The sequence below is a fragment of the Nymphaea colorata genome, unplaced genomic scaffold (assembly GCF_008831285.2).
Source record: "Nymphaea colorata isolate Beijing-Zhang1983 unplaced genomic scaffold, ASM883128v2 scaffold0679, whole genome shotgun sequence".
NCBI lineage: Eukaryota > Viridiplantae > Streptophyta > Magnoliopsida > Nymphaeales > Nymphaeaceae > Nymphaea > Nymphaea colorata.
This window is the reverse complement of record NW_022205185.1, coordinates 1-16,718: the sequence shown is the minus strand read 5'-3', so window position 1 is coordinate 16,718 and position 16,718 is coordinate 1. Positions and strand designations below refer to the sequence as shown.

Genomic DNA, 16,718 nt, shown 5'->3' with positions numbered 1-16,718 from the left:
TTGGGCTCATGCAAGAACGTAAGTTAAGTCTCCAAGACCGCATTAGAGGGAATATTTCGTTTTGAAAATCTTTTGTAAAATATGCTTCCAAATATGAATATAAAATCATATTGTTTGCTTCAAGAAAATACATTTCTTCCACCATTAGGTATGAAAGAAAATAAAATATTCATGAAATGAAAAGCAACATAGGAAAACACTCATTGGGGTCCCTAATCGGGTGATTAAGAAATAAACTAAGCGTGAAATGACATGAAAATGCACTTTAACATGTACAAATTTGTGAATGGCTTTTCCAGATTGGACAAGTCTCAACCTCAAAAATTAACACAAGAATGACGAAATCCCAACCCCAAACACTCATTCTCACCATGCATTTGCCCATTAATTAAAAAAAAATAGAATATCATGCATGAACATCATTTCAAACATATATGAGGAGTAAGACAATATAGCAAGCATATTTTTTGGAGATAAAATGAAGAAATGTAATTTATTCCGCCTTGCTTGTACTCTCAGTGCACTCAAGATATAGCTCTTGATTCCAGACAAAAAATCATTTGAGCTTTCTTGCACGGCTATGGAGAGGTGGTGAGAGAAAAAGAGGAAATTAAAATGGATGATTACATACCTCGGATATGGATGAGCCTCCTCCTTTGAATGATTCAAGGATCACCTCGAATGAAGCTCCCAAAATGATCAAATGATTCCTCTAAAAGGTTTTTTGTGCTCCCTTGAGAAGTTTGAACTTGGAGATGTTTGCTCCTAAAGTTGGAAAAGAAGAGAGAAATGGAGAGAGAGGCAAATCTTCAAGTGATGGAGCATTAGAAATCCCCCAAGGGTTAGCCTGAACTCAAGAGGGAGGATTGTGGGGGTATTTATAGAGATTTTTGGAGCCAAAACTCAAAAATTGAATTTTTTTTAATTTCACAATATTTTCATCTAAATTTCAAATAATTTTGAATTATTTTCAATTTTTTTTCTAAAAAATAGGTTTTGACTAAGAGGGATTGGCTATTAACCCTGCAAACACCCTTTTGAGGTGTGTGCAGGGCTATTGCCCACCCAAAGAAACCAAAAGAGGCGGTTTTTGCAAGAAAAGGGGGCGGGCCTGCATTGTTGCAGGCCCCTGCCTGGGCGCTGTTGCGCAAACGCGTGCAATGTGCTACTGCATGCAGTAGTGATCGCGTAAAGCAAAAACGGCGCTTGATGTTGGCACACATGTTCAATGCAAAGACAGTCGTAAATAAAGACAACAAAAGCGTTAACTTCCTTTCAACACTTACATTTTTATTTTACAATGCTTGTGTAATCTATCATCTATGTGACTATGCCTTTTTTGTTTGTGATATGTTTTGAGTTCCATTACTTCGATATGTTTAAATCTTATTGTTTATTTTAAATTTCAGATTTTTTGTGTTATCTTATTTAGAAGATGATGAAAAATATTCAAAATTATTTTAGGAAAAAAAACCAAGTTATTGTTTAGGAGGAAGAAAACCAAGGGAAAGAAAACCAAGAGGGAGAAAACCAAAATGTTGGTTGTTCTAGTCCGAAAGCTCTTGATGTTGTTCTTTTTTACTCAGATTCTCCACCTTTTATGTATTCAAAAATTGAAATTGCAAAAAGCATCATACGTGATTCATGGTTGCGACATCCTATATGGAAGATATCAGTAAATGAGAGAGATGAAGTTAGGCGAACATATATTAATTATGGGTCATATCAGCACAAGTGTCATAGATATCCAGTGTCAGATTCTTCAAATCATCCTCGTAAATTTCAATCTTCTTGGTTTTAAAAATTTTCATAGTTAGAATATTCTCTCATGATAGATAGTGCATATTATTTGCCATGTTATCTTTTCAGTACTTCAGATTCAAATGATAGTCTATTTATTACTGAAGAATTCAGCGTTTAGAAGGGGGTAGGTGGTAGAGAGAAAACATGTGCATTTAGTAGTCTTGAATGGACAAGTCAAAGTTCTCCTCATAATATGAACGTGTGAGCATTTAATGTATTAAGTCGTCAAAGTCAACATATATAAAATGATTGAAAAGCAAAGTTCAGATCTTGTTCACAACAACCGCTTAAGATTGAAGGCATCTGTAGACGTAGTTCGTTGGTTAGCATTTCAAACTTGTGCTTTTAGAGGCTAAGATGAAAGTTCAAGTTCATTGAATCAATGTAACTTTATTGAGTTCATTAAAACTTTAGCTAGTTATAATGATAGAGTTGCACAAGTTGTCTTGGATAATGCTTTAAAGAATGTTAAATATACATCACCAACCGTTCAAAAAGAAATATTACATGTTTTTGCAAGTAAAGTGAAAGTTAAAATTATAGAAAAAATTGTTGATGCTAAATATTGTATTATTATTGATAAAACTCGAGACGAGTCTAAGAGAGAGCAAATGACTGTTATTCTTAGATTTGTTAATAAGCAAGGTCAAATTCAAGAGCAATTTTTAGATGTTGTCTATGTAAAGGATATTACAACAATTACTTGAATAATGTAATTTCTACTTTGTTGTCTCAACATAATCTTAACATTCAAGATATACATGGTCAATGATACGATGGTATTAGTAATATGCGAGGTGAATAGAAGGATTACAAGCATTAATTTGATGAAATATCCTTATGCATATTATGTTCATTGTTTTGCTCATGGACTACAACTTGTACTTGTTGTAGCTTCAAAAGAAATTGTCTATGTTCATAAATTTTTTGAACAATTAATATATGTCATTAATGTTGTAATGATGAATTACATGAAGTTCAAACAAATGAAATTGCATTTAGAATTGCTATAGATGAACTTGAAACAAGAAGATGACTTAATCAAATTGGATCACTACAGCGGTGTGATACTAGAAGAGGACTTAATCAATGTTCGATGCAATATGTATAGTATTGAACAAAATAAGAAACAATAAATCAACATATCAAATACAAAGTGAAAGTCTTCAGCTTATGACATGATCACATCATTTGACTTTGTATTTATTTGACATTTTGTACAAGAAATTTGGGACAAAGTAATACTCTGTGAGTCATTACAAAAACAAAGACAAACATTTTAAATGCAATGGTTATGGTTTATTATTAAAAAAAAGTTCATACAAGAACTATGAAAATGGTTGGATTCATTTATAGATAATGTCGAAGCATTTTGTATGACACATGAATCCCTATTCCAGATATGGATGCTCAATATTTTGTCAGAATATCATGTCTCGTCGTGAACATAATTTATTATTGTGAGACATCATTATTCATGTTGATATTTTTATTGTTGCCATTGATTCTCAGCTAGTAAAGTTAAACAGTAGATTTAACGAGAATTCTATAGAAATATTTTGTTTGATGTCGACATTCGACCCTAGATATCAATATAAGTCGTTTAATACACAATATGCATACACTCTGCAGAGAATTTTATCTTGAAGTTTTCTAGACTGTGATTTATGAGTTAAATTATCAGTTGAAACATGTAAGAATGATATTTGTTATCATCCAAGTTTACAAACTGTGGATCACTATCAGAACTATGTCAAGCAATGGTACGTTGAAAAAAAAATGAAGGATATCCTGATATATACAGGTGCTAGTCTATAAACGCTTCATGTCTCCATTACAACCATAGAAAAGGCATTTTCTGCTATAAAACTTATTAAAACAATGTTGCATAACAAATAGATGATTAATTCTTGCAGATTGTTTACTTTATATATTGAGAAAGAAATTACTCAAATGTTTAATTTCAATGATTATAGATGGTTTTTACAAGATAAAAAATCCTATAGCATAATTGCAAATAGGTAAAGTATTTTGTGCATCTTTTTATAGTAATGTTGTTTGAGTCATTATTAGTTCAATAATAAATGACGTAGTTTTGTTTACATTTTATTGTGCAAGTGAATGAAAATATATGTAACTATTTCAATAAAAATAGACACATAAACTGATTGTGTTATATAGAAAGAATACAAAACTTTGTTTTAGGTAAGTAACATTTATTTTTGGTTTGAAGTTATATATGTATTTATTTGATATATTTGAGTTGTGATATTTCTATATCCACCTTATGCTTACTGCTTACACTTACGTCGCTGTAAAGAAGTAGAGTATTTTATCTTAAGGACAGATCGTACTTTGTGCTAATGATACAAACAATTATAAATATGTCGTAGGACAGATCGGCTTCACATTCATGACGTGAGCAATTATATACAACATATATTCACTTCTACTATATTGTGATTGCAAATATTATCTAAAGTTGTGATCATATATATATATATATATTAATGTATTATAGTTCGTTGGACCGTTTGGCCCGCCCATAAAAAAAATCCTTGCTTCGCCCTACTGGATGGAGTTATAGTGTCCAAACCCAACCCAATCAGCTCTCCCACCCGGTGCTTATCCTCAAGTATCGTAGATTTAGAATGGTGTATCTCCCATGAAATTCTCGACCTATAGAAATTAAATTGCATTAATATCAAAGGATCAAACTGCATAGCCAAAAATATTTGTATTTGAAAAGTTGCGATGTTGACGAAAAAGGAAAGATCTTGATAATGAAAATCAATTTACCGTGATTACATCACAATTTTAGCGATTTTTTTATTTGCTTTATTTTTAAATTTTGTTCATTGTTTTATTTCTTCTGTTTCTTAACATGATCTAAATGCAATACAACACTTATTACTTTATTACTTTTATATTGAACTGCACATTTTTTATCTTTTATTAGTTCCTATGTTTTGATTGTTATTTTTATTCTTCACGTTTTTTTTAAGATTAAATAAAAACAATTTACCAAAAAATTCTCGATAAATACTTCGCCGGCAAAAATTTAAGATCGGTATTTGTAAGTAAACTTCAAATATCGCAAACTATCACCGCATCACATCTTGAAGCGGTAAAAGATATGGTTCGAACTCTCTTTCCTTAATCGATGTTTTATTGAAAACTTATTTTCAATTGCCGAAAGGAGATTTTCTTGATAGTATTTAACGGATTGTTTATAGCAATATTTTTCCGATAAACATTTTGCAAGTCTACCCTTTCACTTACGATCCTTTTGGGCCCTAGCGGACGAAGGTGGTACACGGCAACTGCTACATTCTTTCTGAATCCCTCTGTTTCTCTGATCCCTACGCTGTGATCTTGATTTTAGTTGCTACTAATCTTTGTGATCTGATTTTTAGCCGCTACCCATCTTTGCCAAACTGGAAAAGAACCTGTTTCCAGAAAGCAACGATGGTTGTTAGGATTAGATTGTCGCGGTTTGGGTGTAAAAACCGGCCGTTCTACAGGGTGATGGCAGCCGATAGCAGGTGCCCAAGAGACGGAAGCACCTTGAAGTGTTGGGTTATTACAATCCTCTGCCTGGTAACTGTCTTCTTTACTTTTCGGGTTACTCAAATTGTCCTACTCGATCTCTAGAAACGGTATTGAGAGGTTCAATTTGTGAGTTGTGCAGGACAGGATGGTGGGAAGCGCATGGGTTTGAATTTCGATAGAGTCAAGTGAGTCTCCTCTCACCAGCATTCTTGTTTCTGTGAACATTTCCTCTTTTAAGTTGTGTTATTTTCTGGCGATTGATCGGTCGTTGAAGAGTTATACTTCGAATTGTCGAGTAGAAAAGTTTAATGGTGTTATCTGGAAACAGCATTAAGATTTAGAGGAAATTAATCTTGATTTGATGCAAAAAGTAAATATTTGGTGCAATATATGATTTTCTATTGCAGTTTTCTTAATTAAGAGACAAATGCTACTCGATCCCATGTTTAGTAAAGATTATCTTTGTTTAGCAACTCACTCTTTAACTGTTTTCGCTTTTCTTCACGCCGTAAAGTTATGGCCTGTGGGTCGTCTCAACATTACATTGTTTCCTTGTTGGTAAGGATAAAGTTGGCATTGAAGAATAGAAAACTTCCATGGGTATTTGCATACCTCTGTATTTTTGTTACTGCATGATAAAGTGTCTTCTACTGAAACTGCATCACGTGCTGAATCTAGTTACCTCTTTCTTGTAAGTGTGCATGCTGAATCTGTTATTGTAATGCTGTCTTGGTAAGTAGCCATGGTATTTGTATACCTCTGTATGTTTGTTACTGCATGATAAAGTGTCTTCTACCTGAAACTGCATCACGTGCCGAATCTAGTTTACCTCTTTCTTGTAAGTATGCATGCTGAATCTGTTATTGTAATGCTTGTCTTGGTAAGTAGCCATGGGTATTGCATACCTCTGTATGTTTGTTACTGCATGATAAAGTGTCTTCTACCTGAAACTGCATCACTTGCCGAATCTAGTTTACCTCTTTCTTGTAAGTGTGCATGCTGAATCTGTTATTGTAATGCTTGTCTTGGTAAGTAGCCATGGGTATTTGCATATCTCTGTATGTTTGTTACTGCATGATAAAGTGTCTTCTACCTGAAACTGCATCACGTGCCGAATCTAGTTTACCTCTTCTTGTAAGTGTGCATGCTGAATCTGTTATGTAATGCTCGTCTTGGTAAGTATTTGGGTAGTTTTTTCTCATGTATCGCTAGGCAAAGGTTAAACAAGGACTCCCTGAAGTGATGTTTTCCTTCTGCTGGATGTGAATCCAGTATCAAGTTGTAATTTGTAATAGGAAGCTCTTTGCTTTGATTATTAATATGTTGTCTTAGTCATGTAGCAATGCACTTGAATGATTCCATATTGCTACAGACCTAGAATCTGTTTTCTTCCTGAAAAATAGAGAATGAGGATGCTGCCAGTGGGCTGCTCTAATTCCAGAAATTTGAAGTAAAAAGTACTTGTGTGCTTCAAGACATGTGATATCCCCAGTATATGCAAGGTGAGATCAGACATGCTGTTATTTTTATGAAAACTATGACTACTTGTGATCATTAATCTCAAGTCCAATTTGTAAAAATAAGAACAACTTTGTCATCAAGATGGAAGAGCATCCTTAGGGGTTTGCTTGTTGGAGAAATGAGTCTGTCTTTGGGAAGAGGATTTAAGGAGTTAATAGGCAACCACATGATATCTTACTTATACTTCTAGAGAAATTAAAGGTTCATAATTTATATATCGCTTCTGTAGTGTGAAGAGAGCTCTCAACCATGCTAGCATCATATTGCTGATTCCTAGATGCTCTAGAGCTATTAACAGTTTCAACAATCGAAGCAAGGTTAAGATTGTTTACATATTCCATCTTGGCTTCTTTCATGAGGAGAAATGGGAGAAAGTAAATTTGGCAGGTAACTTGCCATTGATCCTCTATATGACAATTCCTTTTTTTTTCTTATCTTTCATCTACATGCTTGTTTGTCACACAATGTTGCATTTGCCGCTTCGTTTTTGTTAATTGGTTTGACAAGATGCAGATCTATGCTGAAAATTTGATTTTTTCTTTTTCTTTTTTTTTTTTGGGGGGGGGGGGGGGGGATGCAATACGTCCTGTTTGTCTGATTCATCTGCTTTGTCTTACGATGATGAGAATTTTGTGCATCTATGCATGCATGTGAGTGTGCACAGGCACACATTCAAGTGTGATGCAAACTCTCCTCTTATATAGCCTAAAGACCCTTTTGTTTTTGTTGATGTTAGTAACTTAGCACTATTTCATTATTCAGATACTGGTTGTCCGTTGGTGCTCAGCCCTCTGAACCGGTTCAACGAATTCTTTTCCGGGCGGGCTTCTGCCGCCACCTCCTATGCTAGCAATGTCACGTAAGGTGGGCCTCGTGATCCTCGTGTAATTGATCCTTTAAGCGGCCGCCCTCTTCCTAGTGGTCAGCCAGAAGGTGATGTCAAGGAAGATGAAGTTGAAGATGAAGCAGCAACCTCTTGAAAGATATCTTTTGTAGTGAGAAATACAACATATGGACAAAATTTTAATTACTAGAAGATTTTGGCCTTAATAATAATCAGAATGCATCCTAGTTGGATTGTATGAATGTGTGTACATGAGAGAGAGAGAGAGAGAGAGATGGCAGGGGTCTGTTATGGCCGTTATCCTTTCAGGTGGCAGGAACGAGTATTTGACTAATCAGGAACCAATAGCCTTTGAGAATGTAATCTCCAGTCTAAGTTTTAAATGATGTTGGCTAGCCAATTCTGTTGGTTGGTGCTATTTATACTCAAGTTTCCCTTGATTGGTTGCCTGCAGCCGGAGAAGGTTGGATGCAATTCCTTTTGGTATCTGCGTGGAAGTTACGGTGGGTTGCTGTCTATATGCAAGAAACCATATATGGCTATTTTCTCTTGGTAGGATGCCTCTTGATGGATGAGCCGTTGATTACAGGTGAAACAGTGTTGTATGTATCATATAATACAGGGCCGCATCGTACAATACATATTGTCACGTTTCAAAAATGCGATACGATAGCACCTGTATCGTACAGTTACGATACAGGCACCGTATCGTATGATATGGTTACGATACGATATAAGTACAATACAATAATTTTTATTGATTTTTATATTTTTGAGACTTATTATTTTTTTCTAATTATATTTTTTTTAAAATACAATACGTTACATTACGTTATTGCATATGTTAAAGCCATTACAACATTGAGTGAAAGTGTTAAAGTGACTGTGATCTGAAGCGTCAGATTTCCTTGACCAGAAACGTCGACGATAGACAGCATACTAAAAATAATTAATGGTCGTGGGTCGTAATTCTCATTTGCAGTTTGCATTGAAGGCCAAGTTGCTGCTAGTTTTCTGCTGGGTCGCACTGTTGGCCTGTTGGGGAAGAATCTAGAAGGATGAACCTCCAGATTGGTTTCTAAGGAGGCCGATCGAATTATCCCGTTGTCAGGTTGGTGTCTGGTGAGCCTTCTTACCAATCGAGAGAGAGAGAGAGAGAGATGTATATGCAGATGTGAAGAGGGACATGGAAGTGCCAAGACAAACACTATGTTCTCAAGAAACTGTTCAAGTAATGTTGGATCTGTAAACTTTACACTTTGTGGCCATATATATTCGTAATCGTAATCAAGAGGCTCTTCTACATTTCGAAGATGATGTTGGCCTGGTCCAAGGAAAATGCAGGTAGGCTATCTGATGTATACTTGCAAGGGAAGCATACGAACCTAGATTAACCCTCACACGTGCCGGTTGAGTCAAAGGTACAGTCGGCCTCGGTCAAGTGGGATCGACATTAAAAAGGTGTTAACAGTCCGTGTTAACCATCTTTATACTTTAGCCAAATAAAATATTTGATCGAATTGGGTGTAACAATCACTTACTTCGGTTTGTATCCGCTGTTCTCCATCTTCTTTCATTGTTCATCTAATTGCACAGGGAAAAAGGTAATGAGAGGACCTTTCAAATCAATTTCATTTTGTCATTCCTGGTATGAAAGCACAGCACTGCTCTTATTTTGATGTCAGGCGACAGGAGTGCAATTTCTGGGCATGCAAGAATGTCTGTCCTGCATGCAAACTCTGACACGGTATATGTATTCTCTTGCATATGACCAATTGAACAGAAGCCTCTGCATGGCTACACGGGGTTTTCTCACTTTACATCCCCAGCTTGGTATGCAAACCTGGCGCTTTGGACACTGAAGATGTTGAATTCACTGCTCTACATGTGTAGTAGACAGTGAGAATACAGAAGATCTGTTGCAGCACAATAATACGAACGAAATATCATCGTCACATAAAAACGGAGGCTAGAGGCTTCTTTAATCAGTAAATCTATGTTCAAGTCGCTGAGGTAATTCTTTCAATCGTTAGATGAAAAAAGATGACTACCAAGTTAAACAGCCAGAACTATATTGATTCGTAGAAGAGAACCTTGAGTAGCTTACAGATCAGATAAATTGCTTGTAGATCCAGTGTCTGGTTTCTACACACATATAGATCAAGGCCTTGCTCACACTTGCAGATCTTATAGGTTCCAAAGAAAGTAGGTTCTCTACACCATCATATTGATCAAGGTCTTCTCTACACTTGCAGATCTTATAGCTTCCTCTTACGCTTTATTTGGAGGATGCACATCCACAAAATTACAATGTGATTAACAAATAATATATTACATTACAGTTGAAGTCTAAAAAAATGCCAGAATATTTTCAATCATTGACTTCCAAGACTTCTTAAAGTGCCCCTAAAATTTTTTCTGCATCATCTCTTCCAGTTCTAGGTAGGAAGCAAGCGTGACGCCCATCTGCAGTTACTGAACCAGGGTGGTCTCTGAGCACACCTTGGGCTTTGTGTCTTCTTTGGTCAGCATCATCTCCTTTATTGGTCTTCCCTCATCCCTGTTTCGTCCAAACTCCAAAACCGATGGAATTTAGTCCATAATTTGCGAGGTTTAGAGGGAAGTAGTTTTTCAGTAACTGCGTTGCTGGTGTTCAGGGTGTCTGCTTTAGAACCAGTGTCTCTTCCAGTCGCTTTTGTAAGGTCAAAATGGGAGGTTGCTGTGAACTTGTTGCAGCAAGTGATTCGTCCGCAGAAATACTAGTGTCAAAAGCAAGAACCTGTAGTGATCGTGCCTTTTCAACAGTCCTTGACATCTACATTCTGGGGAAGTTCAACAGTTTCTGAAGACAGGAATTGGCATTTTCAGTGCCTAGCAAAGAAGATCGCAGTTGAAGCAACATGGAAACAGTAAATGCTGAAATAAATTTCCACAATAAGATCTTGTTATTCCAAACTGAAAATCGCAGACCTCATTAGAATCAAGGGGATTATTTTAAAAAGATCTACCAGATGACAATACAATGATGAGCAACCAACTGACAACAAGTGGTATAATGAAAGATGTTTCAATAACTGAAGGCAAGCTTGTCAGAGATCCAATGGGAGGCGAAGTAGAAAAAAAGTCCGCCATGGCTATCATGTGCCTGCTCCTGTCATTAAAGCAACAAATATGCAATAAGCGTCATGTTCCATAAATCAAAATAATTCCAAGTTCTACTTCTGCTTCATATGCAGAACATGCTAATTTGATAGTCCTCACATCAGGATCAGTCTCGTCCAGACTAGTGACCTTTCCCAAACTTCCTGACAAACTATCACCAGCCGCATTTTGCAATGCTTGATTCGTAAAAAGATAAGGACTGCTATCTAGAAATCTGTCATTCATTTCCACAAAATTCTCCGTGAAGATACAGAGGTAAAACCTGTCATGGAAATGGTTCCAATGGAGCTTCCTCAATTAACGAAATATTGTACGTCAACATAAAGCACATGTAAGAATGGTGTCGAAAGTTCACTCATTTCTGAAACAGAATTGAACAGAAAGTGACCGATATAGAACTAAGAAGATTTGGCCTCAAAACCGACAGTCCACAACTGTGCATTCTTCAAAAAATGGGTGAGAAAAGCATGAAGGAGAAACAAGACAATCTTCCAAACATGCTTCTGATAAGTCAAACTTCTTAATGACAGCCAGCAGTCAGGACTGGAAAGTCAATAACTCGCTACCTTCCCCAGGATGGACTGAAGGTTATTCACCACATCCAATCCATCATATTTAACAAAGCAAGCAAGATAGTGTCTGTCAAATCAACAAATACAAAAAATTTGTCTTGTCTATATTGAGTTTCTTGGTACTTGAGGCACCAAAGCAGCAACATCCGCAGCAGCATTGCCTGACAGTAACTGCCTTCTCTGGATATAGTCTTGAAAAATCCTGATCAAACATAATCTCCAGCTCAGAATTTTGAACAAAGCATCCCCAGGTGCTTTCTGTTTGAAAAACAAGCAAACAGTAATCAAACTAGGAGTCTGACAAGTAATAAAAACCAATTAACATGAACGGGAAAAGAGAAAGAAAGGTTTAAGCCATTTACGTCCAGGTAAATACTGGTTCAAGTTTCAATCTATGAAGGCCTTGCTTGAGTCAAGAACCGCTCAGCTAGTTGATCAGCGTTCTCGCCAGAAGCTTAAGCCTTCAGTAAATTCTTGCAAGACCAAGCCAATTTTGAGTCATTATTGTTCCTAAAGTTTCCAAACTCGTACCTGATGGACAGATTTGAGAGTGCAAGCCTTCTGAATGGCTAGCTTGACACAACCATTCAGAAATTCACACTCGAAAAGGAGACATTTGGATATAATATTGTACAACCCCAATTTAGACTTCATAATTCATATCCAAGTTCTGATATGGATCCAATTGAAAAACTCATTCAGAGACCAAAACAGATATTTAGATCAAGATATGGATCCAAATCCCAAATCCATATCCAAAACAAACCCTACAGCCAGATCAAATCTCAAGTTTATATTCAAAACCAAACCTTAGAATCAAATGTGGATCCAAATTCAATCTTTAGATTCAAAGGTCCAATCCCACCATTAGATCCAAATCCAAAACAGGATTTCGAATCCAACCCATATCCAAAACGTAATTACAGATCTGAACTAGATCCAAATCCCAATTCTGGAGCCATTTGATCCAAATCTGAGATTTAGATCCAATCTCAATATCATCTAGACAAAAGATCCAAATCTTTAGTCCTGATCTAAAACTAGATCCAATTCTGTTTTTTATATTGATCCAAATTAAAAAAATGAGAGCCAGGCTCAAATATGATATCCAGACTCGAATTCAAAATATGTTATTTTAGATCCATTCTGAGGTTTTGATCCAGATCCAATTACAACAACGAGTTCATGATCCTTTTTTCATATCCAAGTCCATAATCAAGATCCATATCCATTGCATGAATCCATTTCAGACTCCAAAATTCCAATATTGGCATGCCTTAATATTTGGGCTGGGTTTCAGATCCAAATCCAAGTCAAGGACTCCTATCAGGCCCAAGGATTGAGGCATCATGGTAATTTTTTAAAATACCCACGATTTCTTTTTCAAAATTCTCAAAATGCTCAACTTTTTCAAGATATCCTTAAATTTCGCAAAAAGTCTTTGATTTTGTTGAAATATCTTTTTTTTTTCAAAAATACCCTCATTTTGAATAGGATGATAATGTTTTTGCTGTAACATGAGATTGTTGGATGGGTTTTTCCTAAAACCGATCATGGTTCTGTTGTATCATGAAGATGTTTGATACTTTCTTCTTAATAAAATATGATGATACTGGTTCCTAACACATCAAAAATGTTTAGTTCATTCAAGTTGTCTTGTCGTGATGGCGTAGTGATATTGGTCGTGCTGCAGGCATCATGTAATTAAAATCTGGACAAGGATATCTCTACATTTATATGCATAAAATGTGTGATGTGCAAACACATTCAACTTTCAAAAAGAGTTTTGAATCAAAAGTTTGGATTAAAAATTAAGTACTAAATTCGGGGATATTTTAAAAATACGTAACTAATGAACAGCTAAAATAGAGCAATATGTAGTTGCGTTAGATACCTTTCCATCCTAAGCGTGAAGGATGTAAGTACGAATATGGATGCTTTGATATACAAGTAAAATAAATTAAAAAATTATTTTAAAGTTACCAGATATTAGCTGCAACCTACGGCGAGGATGGATCATCAGATAATTTACTTAGGCTCAAAGATCAACATTTTCAGAAAAGTGGTCGGTGCTGTTCACCTTGGAAGACTTATTCAGGCAACCGTGCATCCTTCTCCCCTTCAGGCGCAAGAGTGTGGAAGAATGTCTCTGCCTGTCAAACTCTATATAGAAGGAACACCATCAAAAGGTCGTCGCTTTGACATCGTTTCTGAGTTTCAACGCTGCCATGTAGTGTCTCCAGTCAGCGGTTTGCACAGAGGGGTTGTTGTGTGAACGAAACCCCTTCACCTTCTAAGTAGGAGATGGCAGAAGACTAGAGGCCGTCGAATGGAAGAAGGCCCGCCATGGAGGTCCCCGAGTGCCCCGTTTGCCTTCTGGTGTACAACGGGGAGGAGGCCGTTCCAAGGGTGCTCTCCTGCGGCCACACCATCTGCGAGCCCTGCCTCCAGCAGCTTCCCCCTACCTCCCCAACAGCATCAAGTGCCCAGAGTGCAATCAGGTTGCGAAGTTCCCCGCTCAGGGGCCCTCTGGATTGCCCAAGAACATCGATCTCCTGAGGTTAATCCCTCATAGCACCTCACAGAAGACAGCCCAGAGAGCACCACCTTCGAGTTCTATCAAGAATTCATCAGATGGTTCCTTGTTTGGGCTCCCCACAGATAGAAGTTGCAGAAGTTGGAAGGATTTGACCGTTCCCAGTGATGTCATTCAGGTCTTGGATGAGAAAGGGGACTCTGATATTTCCTTGGGGTGGCGTCCTCGTCTTGGTCATGTTTAAGGAAGAACCAGAATGTTGGTTTGCTGCCGCTTCTCATTGGTGATGGTGGTTCATCTGGTTCTGTGATTAGGCTTACCTATGGTTTGAGAATTTTGAAGATTTTGGATGGTCTCAGTAGGTTTGAGAAGGACGAATTGACGTTTCTGTTGAAAGCATCAGCGATGGGTCGAAGGGTTTGTAAGCTTTATGGCTTGTGATGAATTCCGACGGGCGAGTTTTCCTGGTGTTTGAGAGATTTCGTCTGGAAAATCGGTCAATTTTAGATGGATTGAGAGGTGGGTGTTTGGTGAAACCTATTGGATGTTCGCCTGATTCAAGAGATGTTATGTCAGGTTCTCAAGTTTGGCATTGGAGATTTGTGAAGCTGTCATGGTCTTGCACTCACAAGGCATAGTTCTTGGGTTTCTGAGCCCTGTTTGCTTTGGTTTTGATGAATACGGGCACGTCTTAATCGATCTAAGCAACAGTCTTCTGGAAAAAAAAAGAATTCAGGAGGCCTTCCTTGGCTCCATGGTAGATCGAAGCGAAGAAGATGAATTTGACGATTTAGTTTCAAAACAAATATTTATCAGCCCAGAGGCTTTCAAGAGGCTGTACAGTGAGAACTTAGGCGCTGGTTCATCAACAACAAATTTGAATCACTCTGATGCCAAATTTGAGTTGGAAGCTTCCTTTTCTTGTAAATCCGATGTATGGTCATTGGCGTGTATGTTAATTAAGCTGATTCTCGAAGACCCATTTGTTGACGAGTTTCTCTCTGGCTATTATGGTTATTGCTTCGCAGAAAGCAGAGAAAGCATTGGTGTCGGTGTAGGTGATTATATGAGTTGTATATAAAGAGAAAGGTAGCTGATATGGCACCTATATTTGGTGCAAAATTTGAAGAGTTGCATAATGTTCTTTCAAAATGCTTGGATCTTGACGTGGATACACGCCCTCAAATGAGTGATGTCTGGAAAGGCCTTAAGGCCATTACCTACGGATGTGGTTCTGATGAATTGCAAGTGCAATTTCAACATGAGAAAGTTGAATGGTGCTTGGTGCTTGCTCATCTCTATTCTGTACATAGATGTTCTAATTCCTCCCAGCAGAGGGATAAAGGGTCAATGCTAGATAAGGTTGATCAAGTTGCCTTGGTCGATGGTTCAGGCCTAAACTCAGAGTCGTGCAGTAATGTCAACATTGGGCATACTTCGGAGGGGTGTCGTCGTGTCACCGTCACTCAGACATTTGACGATAAGGTTGTTGAGCAAATTCCCAATGATGGTGGCAAAACTATCACTCTGAGGGGTCACCTTGATTGCATCACGGCTTAGCCATTGGGGTATGACTAAACATGGAAGGGTTAACTTTGATTATGTTGTTGAACTGCATTGTTTCCTCTGGGAAAGTTTGAGGCCGTTAAGAATGGATATGCTAAACACTTCTTTGTGCTTCTGTATGTTCATATATTGCAATAGTTCTAGAATCTAGCTACATATTCTTATATTTCCTCGTTGGAATTTTGGCCTAAGCGAAGGTTTGTTGATGGCATGGTTCAAGATTATCTAGCACCATAGTTTATCAGTCATGCAGAGGGTGGTGACGTGCAACCTTCTCGTGGCATCTAATGTGACTTGAATTTCACTGGAATGTTGTTAAAACACAGTAGTACTGGCGAGATTTTTATGCTATGGATAAAGGTTGCAGCCTTGCAGGAGAAACTGAAAAGTTAAGTCGTCAGTCACAGAGATATGACTGTAAAACTCTTGATTCAAATATTTCCCAAGTTACTTGAAATGTATAGCTAACATGAACAAAATAATGCTAGAATTCATTCTATTGATGGACTGGACACCAGCTGATGAGTTGAACATTTACTTTAAAATCTGTGAACAAGTGTTGATTTAGCAGGTTTTCATGATCATCACAATAGGAGTGAGTAGGTGAGTCTTCGAAGGGGCATTTAATAGCATATATAAAATTCCTATAAAATCTTTGTATCACATGCATACATGTGCAGACTGGTACAAGCAAAATGCATTTTAAAATGGAAATTCATAAAACAACACAAAGTATATAGGAATGAGCAATTTTTTTGAGCTCAAGGGTGTAAACAAAAACTTGTGACATGTCCCTAATGAGTAAATTGACTTGAAGATTTACTTCATCTTTCCAGTTTTCTGATCTATTCTGTTTCTGATCGAATGGATTCATTGTTCTTTAGTACCCTCAGAATCTTTATTATGAAATTCTTTAGTAGCTCTTGTTTTGCTCCAGGCAAACAATCCAAGTTCAACCACTCTTTAAGCAAACATTCTGCTTCAATTGATAGAAATTTAGCTTACTCTTTTGTGTTTAATAGTGACAACAAGTAACCATTTGTTGTATCAGCAATCCTTTTGCTAATGGAATTTCTTATTTGGAAATTTTGAAGCTTATCTATACCTTTGTCTTTAATGGTTTGAGTAGAATTTTTCTCAAAGTAGCTTGACTTATCTATTG

General features: G+C 36.9%; 2 pseudogenes; both read left to right on the top strand.

The window, feature by feature from the left end:
• The first annotated feature begins 4,896 nt into the window (after positions 1-4,896).
• Positions 4,897-7,856, top strand: LOC116245472 (30S ribosomal protein S16-2, chloroplastic/mitochondrial-like; annotated as a pseudogene).
• Positions 7,857-13,562: 5,706 nt separating this feature from the next.
• Positions 13,563-15,071, top strand: LOC116245471 (uncharacterized; annotated as a pseudogene).
• The last annotated feature ends 1,647 nt before the right edge of the window (positions 15,072-16,718 follow it).